Source organism: Limulus polyphemus, unplaced genomic scaffold (assembly GCF_000517525.1).
Source record: "Limulus polyphemus unplaced genomic scaffold, Limulus_polyphemus-2.1.2 Scaffold10312, whole genome shotgun sequence".
In the NCBI taxonomy this organism is placed as follows: domain Eukaryota; kingdom Metazoa; phylum Arthropoda; class Merostomata; order Xiphosura; family Limulidae; genus Limulus; species Limulus polyphemus.
Window position 1 is genome coordinate 8,949 of NW_013675922.1, and position 7,446 is coordinate 16,394.

The 7,446-nt window shown below is 31.1% G+C and overlaps 1 long non-coding RNA gene across 3 annotated transcripts in view; it reads right to left on the reverse strand.

Moving 5' to 3' along the window:
• Positions 1 to 6,937, reverse strand: part of LOC111083608 — an 11,855-nt gene extending 4,918 nt beyond the window's left edge. The window contains exons 1-3 of one of the 3 annotated variants that reach the window (XR_002609136.1): positions 6,805 to 6,937; positions 5,192 to 5,388; positions 3,684 to 3,815 (exon numbers count right to left, since the gene is read on the reverse strand). This is a non-coding gene — a long non-coding RNA (uncharacterized LOC111083608). The other 2 variants (XR_002609135.1, XR_002609137.1) reach the window with 2 other exon arrangements.
• Positions 6,938 to 7,446: the final 509 nt, after the last annotated feature.

Sequence of the window (7,446 nt, forward strand, 5' to 3'; positions counted from 1 at the left end):
AAAGGGTTTGTTTGTTTTAGAGGACGGCGTTGTAACGTCGAAACTTGTAGAGTCGTCAACTTTTTGAAGGCCATAGATAGGCCTAAATAAAATGTTTTTAATTGTGTACCAGTTTAACGTTGAATATTATTTATGATTTTAACTTTATACACAAGTGCCAAAATACTATAATTAAATTCTGGCTTTTTCAAGTCTTTTAAACACTTCCTTCAAGTTGTGAAGATGCTCCCCTTCATTTAATTTGGTCATTAGGATGTCACCCAAATATAATGTGACATGCAGGATCCCTTGTAACAAATCTTCTATCATCCACTGAAAGATTGCTGGAGATGATGACACACCAAAAGGCAATCAGTTTTATCTGAAAAAGCCTTTGTGGGTATTCAAAGTATCATACTTCTTGGAGTCTTCATCCAGGGTCATTTGCTGGTAAGTAAGTCATTATCCTACTGCTGGGACTGCAAACAAATTTTCAGTCCTAGGGATTGGATATCATTCCAGGTATGACACCCTATTGACTGTTAATTTATAACCTCCACATATTCTCACTGAGCCAGTATGGGAAATATAGGTGCAACACAGTCTGAAAACTTCTCTTTGAGAAAATGGTCAAGTTCATCCTTGATGTTTGGTTTCCTGGTGTATGTAGCTGATTTTGGTTTGAAGAAACACATGGGTCTCTTTGTTTTCAACATATATTTTGGCTGTAGTTCCATGCAAGGTGCTTAATTCTTCTATAAACACTGTTTCATGCATTTCTAGCACTTTATACAGTGTTTGGTGGCTTACTTTTTAAGTGCTGGTTCTCAGTCCAAGGCTAATTCAATTATCCAGCCTCTACCTAGAAGGTTGATTCCTGCACCTGTCAATACTACCAAAGGTAGTTTTTAACTATGTCTTAGTATGTCACTGCTACTTGAGATGCTCCAGGTATGTCTACTATTTCTCCAGTGAAGAGTTTTAGATTAACTGCACATGTTTCAAGCACAGGAACTGCCACATTCCATAATTCTGAACACTCTGCTTGATTAATGATAGTTACATTGTATTCTGTGTCAATCTTAAACTTCGTGTTTTCAACACTTACAGTTTTCATAAGTGTAACAGGTGCCACTTTTGTAATGTCCGTTTCCTTCATACATAGCGTATGCTTCCTTTTCCTCACCTTGCTTTTTATCTTCCTCCTCCCTAAGGTGGAAAGCACCATGAGAGTTTTTGGGCTTGCAGAGGTTAGGTTGTCTTCCTCTTCCTTGTTCAACTTTTGCTTTTCTTCTTCAGCCTTTTTAAAAGAAGTATGGCATTTTTTGTTTATAAATCTGCAGTCCTGTGGGAAAAAATGTTTACCTCCAAATCTGTAGCTCTTTCTCATCATGGACTTTTTCTGTTACTGAACGTTTTGTTTACAGTCACATGTGACCTGTGGGCACTAGACTAACATTGGAGAAATCCTTAAACTGCAGATGTAAATATTTTACATTTCTGTTAGTGGATTCAATAGCTAAACCATTTTTAATGCTTTCTCAAACATTAAATCTACCTTTGAAAACTTGGATTCTGTCATCATTTATACTGCAAACTAGCCTATCTCTCAGCATTTGTGTTAGAATTTCTCCATACCTCTAGTCCTGTGCAAATTTTCTCTAACCTGCCATGTAGTCTACAATAGTTTTTTCAGCTTTTTGGTGCTATGAATTAAATTTGAATCACTGGACTATTTTGTTTGGTTTGGGGTTGAAATGCATTTTCAATAAGTTTACCAGATTTTTGAATGTCTTGTCTTCAGGCCTTTCAGGGCTCAGCAGATTTCTTGTTAATCTATATATCTGAGCATCCACTTAACTTAGTAAGATAGCTTTCTTCTTACCAGTGTCATTAATATCATTAGCCATAAAAAAAGGTGTGAGAACTTCATAATATTCTTTCCAGGTTTATGTTTGGCAGTAAAAGAAGCAACTGTTTCTACCATGCCTGCCATTTTCTTTTCTTTGTATGAACCCACTCAGTAGTACTATTTTCCACTTCAGTTGACAAATGTTTTAATTCTTCTTACTGCCTGGAACATATAGCTTATCAGTTTAAGTTACTTTTATCCTCATTGTCATATGCCATATCCTGACTGATTAACCCAAACAGTTATTCTTTTGTAAGAATGAATTTATATTATGAACACACAACTGAGTACTGGGCAGCCATTTGTTTCATTCTTCCACTCAACATGGTACATGTGGTTGTTCTTTGTACTGGTATCTAGTGGTAAATTCTTAACAATTGTAAAATCCTCAATTTCATATGTTTGTTTTGTTGTAGTTTTGATGCAAGATACATGAATCTGAAAGAGTTTTAATGACCTAAACTTATAGGTGCTGGGTCCAAAATATTAGTGGTCAGTTAACAAATAAATATTGGTTAATATCATTAAAATGAAAACTAAACAAAAAGAAGAAATTAATAGTTAACAAAATATTGATTCTCATTTTTATGATTAATTTTAACAAATTTCTGGAACATGAAAAGAATGAAGACCCTTTAAATTTGCTGGACAGACACCAAAACATTAGTCACTTCTGGTATGAAACAAGCACACTTGCAACTGAGTGTTTTTTATTTCAGTGTATCATGTCTTTCGGGTAAAACGTATAACAAAAATCCATTGGGAAAAAGCAGAATTAACTAACGTGACTTGAAATGTTGTATCTGATGTAATGTTAAGGAAGATGATGATGTCACCACTAACATTACAGTGAGAAGAAAAAAATAGCATTAATGGAGATCAAGGAGGTATAAGAAACTGAAACACGTATGAACATTTTGAAACAAGTTAATATCAAATATACAAAAGCTAATCTTCTTGATGACAGCAACAGTTGACCTTTGTTGTTATGTAGAGTTCTATCATGACTATTCAAATGTGTTAAGTTTAAATAAAGATATGTATTTCTGTAGTTTCATTGTTATGTAGAGTTCTATCATGACTATTCAAAGGTGTTAAGTTTAAATAAAGATATGTATTTCTGTAGTGTCAAATAAACACTGATACATTATCCTTTTAAGTATTCTGATGAAGTTTATGAAGATTTCATAATTGTCTTCTTGATGATTAACAGCAACCAAATGCATGACCACATTTCAATAATAAATTAAAAGTAGGATTTTCAAGACTAAACAACAACTGTTAAATATTTCATAATAAAAGTGATGCTCTTCTGTTGATACTTGTAGTTCTCAGTAAGATTTTAGTTTTAAGTTTTCCTGTGTTTTCAGAAAACAAGTATGAACTAGCTTCTCCTTTGAATGTTGATTAAAAGGAACTAAATCTCTTATTATATTTTCAGTTCCTACTCCTACCCAGGTTTTACATTTAAGGTTCTCATAAATTAATGAATAAAAATTCACTGGCTTCACATTTGCCTTTAACAGAAACAAACCAGATTTTAAGAATGAAACACCACCACCAAGTTTGGTATTGAAATTAATCAAGCCAAGGATTTAAAATAATTTTTTTAAGCAATGAAGGCATAAGTCTTGTTTGAAATTTTAATATACACAACTATGAAAGGATTATAATATCTCTACCTCAACTGTTTTCTATAAAGCTACTTGCTATCTCAAAAAAAAAAACACTTTGAAAATAGTGTTACAGAAACAAGAGTCTCTTAGTAATTTAATTTCAAGTGAAAAAATACCTTTCATGTTTGCGTCCAAGGTTAAAGTTACTGAATTCCTGGAGGAGCTATATCCAGCAACAAACCTATTTTGGCATCTGGCTTACATTTTCCACAGTGTCCCCCACATTTTCCATGAACTAATTGTCCTTCCTAAGTAAAAGTTTTTGTTTCATCTCCTTATTAGTACTTCTATTTAATCAATAAAACAAAGCTCTTGTAGCATAAATTGCCTTTACATAAACAAATAATTCCTTAGTTTTTCAAAATATTGAAAATAAATACCAATCTTTCATTATAATCAAAAGAGGATAAAATGAGTTTAAACATCAAAACAATGATGTTTCTTTTTAGCATTCAAAAATACAAATAACTTCAGATTAAACCAAATAAATGCCAACTTCTCAAAAAATACTACATCATAAAAACACTATAATGTTAATATTTATGTTCAAAATTTTTAGTAAATTAGCAAAATATATGTTACCAAAAAATAAGCTTTCTTAAGAAACAGCAAAAAGAAAGAACTGAGTAAAATTTTAAACCTGATTTATCTTTAGAAAAATTTGAGTGGCAGATTAGTTTCCACTGGTTTTAGAGAGAATTCTTGCCTTACCATAAAAACCAAACTTTTCTTTACACTATAGCAAATGTATCACATTTACACTGCTAGCATGACTGTTGCCAACACATTTATTTAGGTAAGTAAAATAAGTGTATGATATTTAATAAATAAATTTTGGTCTAAACATTTGGATTAGTACTTTTATAAATCACTAAATGTTTTACTTACAAATTGAGGATATACCTTAATGTTATTCAATTAAGAAACTAGCCAGAAATAATGACAATTGGATGTTCACTGAGAGATATCGTGACATTTGAAATCAATTACATTAATTATGGATAATCTGTAATAAGATAGTGTATTTATCATGAAAAAAACATGTAATCTTTGTGCTTTCACTGCTTGAATACAGGGTTTAAGTTCAGTAATAACAAAACTGGTGTCAATCACTTGATCTTAGTCAATGGTTTTCTTTTCAAACTTGTGTCTGTGAAATAGTCTCAGGCGTGCCTCAGCACATGTAGAAATATTCTTCCCTGATGCCAGTATAAACTATTTGTGACAAAATTTTCATTTATTGCAATAAATATGATTACACAACATTGCTTATGCTTGAGATATTTTTTCACAGAACAAATTGCAATGAAAGTCAAGGAAACCCAGAGTGTCTTAAGTCTTCAGAAGCCTCAAAATAAAAAATCTGTGAACATTTGCTCTAAGTTATGTTGTGTAATATAATATAGATGAGAGTAATGGTATAATGAATTTAAAAAAGTCCTACCATTCTTCTTTTTTTAGTTTGGATATGATTATAATAAGTAATGTGCTGAATAATATACTTTTACTGCTTAAGTACTATATGTTGGTTTTACGATATAAAATTTTGCTTCCCTGAAAGTTTGTTCCTTACATCACTATATGACACAATCAAAATACGTCAAATTTTTACCTTAAAACTTACCTCTAGCCTGTCTATCTTGATTGTAGCATAATGACCATGTGTCTTCCATTTTGTTTTCTCAGAAATTTTTAACCCTGTACCAATCAGATTAATGGAAAAAGTACCTTGGGGACAAGGAACACGGCTGTAACAGTCTCCAGCCTCCCCAAAGTTGACTGGATATCCACGATGAGTGGTCGAAAATGTGAAATCATCAGCTAGCAAAAAAAAAATCTCACAAGTCTAAGGGAAATTACTCTAATTAAAAACACATTAGAATATAAATAAGAAATAATTGCATAGATATATTTACAATAACTATTTTCTCTTTTATAGGGATTTTTCTTCTTTTTTTTTGCAATTTCTCAATATTAGGTTAAAACATAGATAATCTAAGTACTTTATATAATCTAAAATTTAAATTAATTGCACATTTGGAAGCATCTCTGAAATTTGATGAACGAAGTTCATATATCTGTACAAGAAAATATAAAATATTTAAAAGAAGATGCTTAAGCCACATGACCTAACTTTTCATCTTAACTTCCATTATGATGTCATTTAGTTTCCAGTTTGGAATACCAAAGAAAAGAAACATAAGCTATGTCAATACCATTAACAGAAAGTTATATGTATTGCTAAATTTCTCATTAAAGTTTAGTGGATAAACAACAGAATAAGTATTTCTAACTTATGTCTACAAAACTGATTTTATATCTTAGTTTGTTAAAAAAGGATATATTTTACTATAAGAAAACTATACAAAACTGATTTTATATCTTAGTTTGTTAAAAAAGGATATATTTTACTATAAGAAAACTATACAAAACTGATTTTATATCTTAGTTTGTTAAAAAAGGATATATTTTACTATAAGCAACCTACTTAAATTATATAGAGCACATTCTTTTTTATCCTGATTTAGTGTATTCAGTGACAATTTTCTAAATGTTAGACTGTCTTTTAAAATGAATATTGTCAAGCATATCTTGGAGAGGTATTAAATCTGTTTCTTGCATTTATCATTTAATGTTAATTAATAGATGATTTTTCAATTTTAAGTTATTTTGAACTCAACTTCACAAATTTCAAACATAAGCAAAACTTATATGTCATACACATACATTTCTTAATAAAGTGCATTAATAAAATAAAGGTTCAATAATAAATAATTTGTTTTAAGGTTTTCTTTTACAAATACAGATGTTACATTTTCCAAATACAAACAAAAATTCCTAAGTTGGTACTCAAGTTTGCTTTATTGTTTAGAGAGGAGATAAAGTCCCTACTTACTCAAGACTTGAGACTCGTAATATTTACTGCTACGTAACTGAAGGTTATATAACCAGCTCCCTCCTCCATTCTTCAAAACATGGACAATATAGAAATGCTAAGTCCATACTTACTCAACGCTTGAAGACTGGTAATATTTACTGCTATGTATCTGAAGGTTATATAACCAGTTCCCTCAGGTATTCTTCGAGATATGAACAAAACAGAAATGCTAAGTCCATACTTACTCAACACTTGAAGACTGGTAATATTTACTGCTATGTAACTGAAGGTTATATAACCAGCTCCCTCAGCTATTCTTCGATACATGAACAAAACAGAAATGCTAAGTCTCTACTTACTCAACACTTGAAGACTGGTAATATTTACTGCTATGTATGTGAAGGTTGTATAACCAGCTCCCATCCTCCATTCTTCAACACATGGACAAAATTTATGACGTGCTCCACTATAAGGGCATGATTCAGGCTCAATTAATCTAAAACAAGGAAAGACTACACATAAATGTCAGCTACTAAAAACTAGAGAAAATATCAGAAAAATTAGTTACTGTTAGTTATATACATACGAACAGATCCATTATAATAATCCATATTAAATTATGCATATATATATACTTACAGTGCCTTGCAAAAGTCTTTACCCTCCTATGTTGGTAATAAATTTTAGTTATTTTCTTGTGAAAGACATAACTCAAATGGCCAAAACTATTTATTATGTTAATCTCAGACCAGTTTCTAAAAGGTGCATTATTACCCAATTTAATGATGTAACACCAAAAAATCTAGAAAACACATGTTGCAAAAGTCTTCAACTCCCTCAGCTTTTACCATCGTTGATTTAACTTTACGTCACTACCCTGCAAAAGTAAATACAAGTGAATGGTCTAAAACGGCTAGATCAACTTTCAGAATTTAAAAATCCTTTCTGGTCACAGAGAAATAGATGAAAACGATCTGCCTCTTCCTTCTTTTATTTTACTG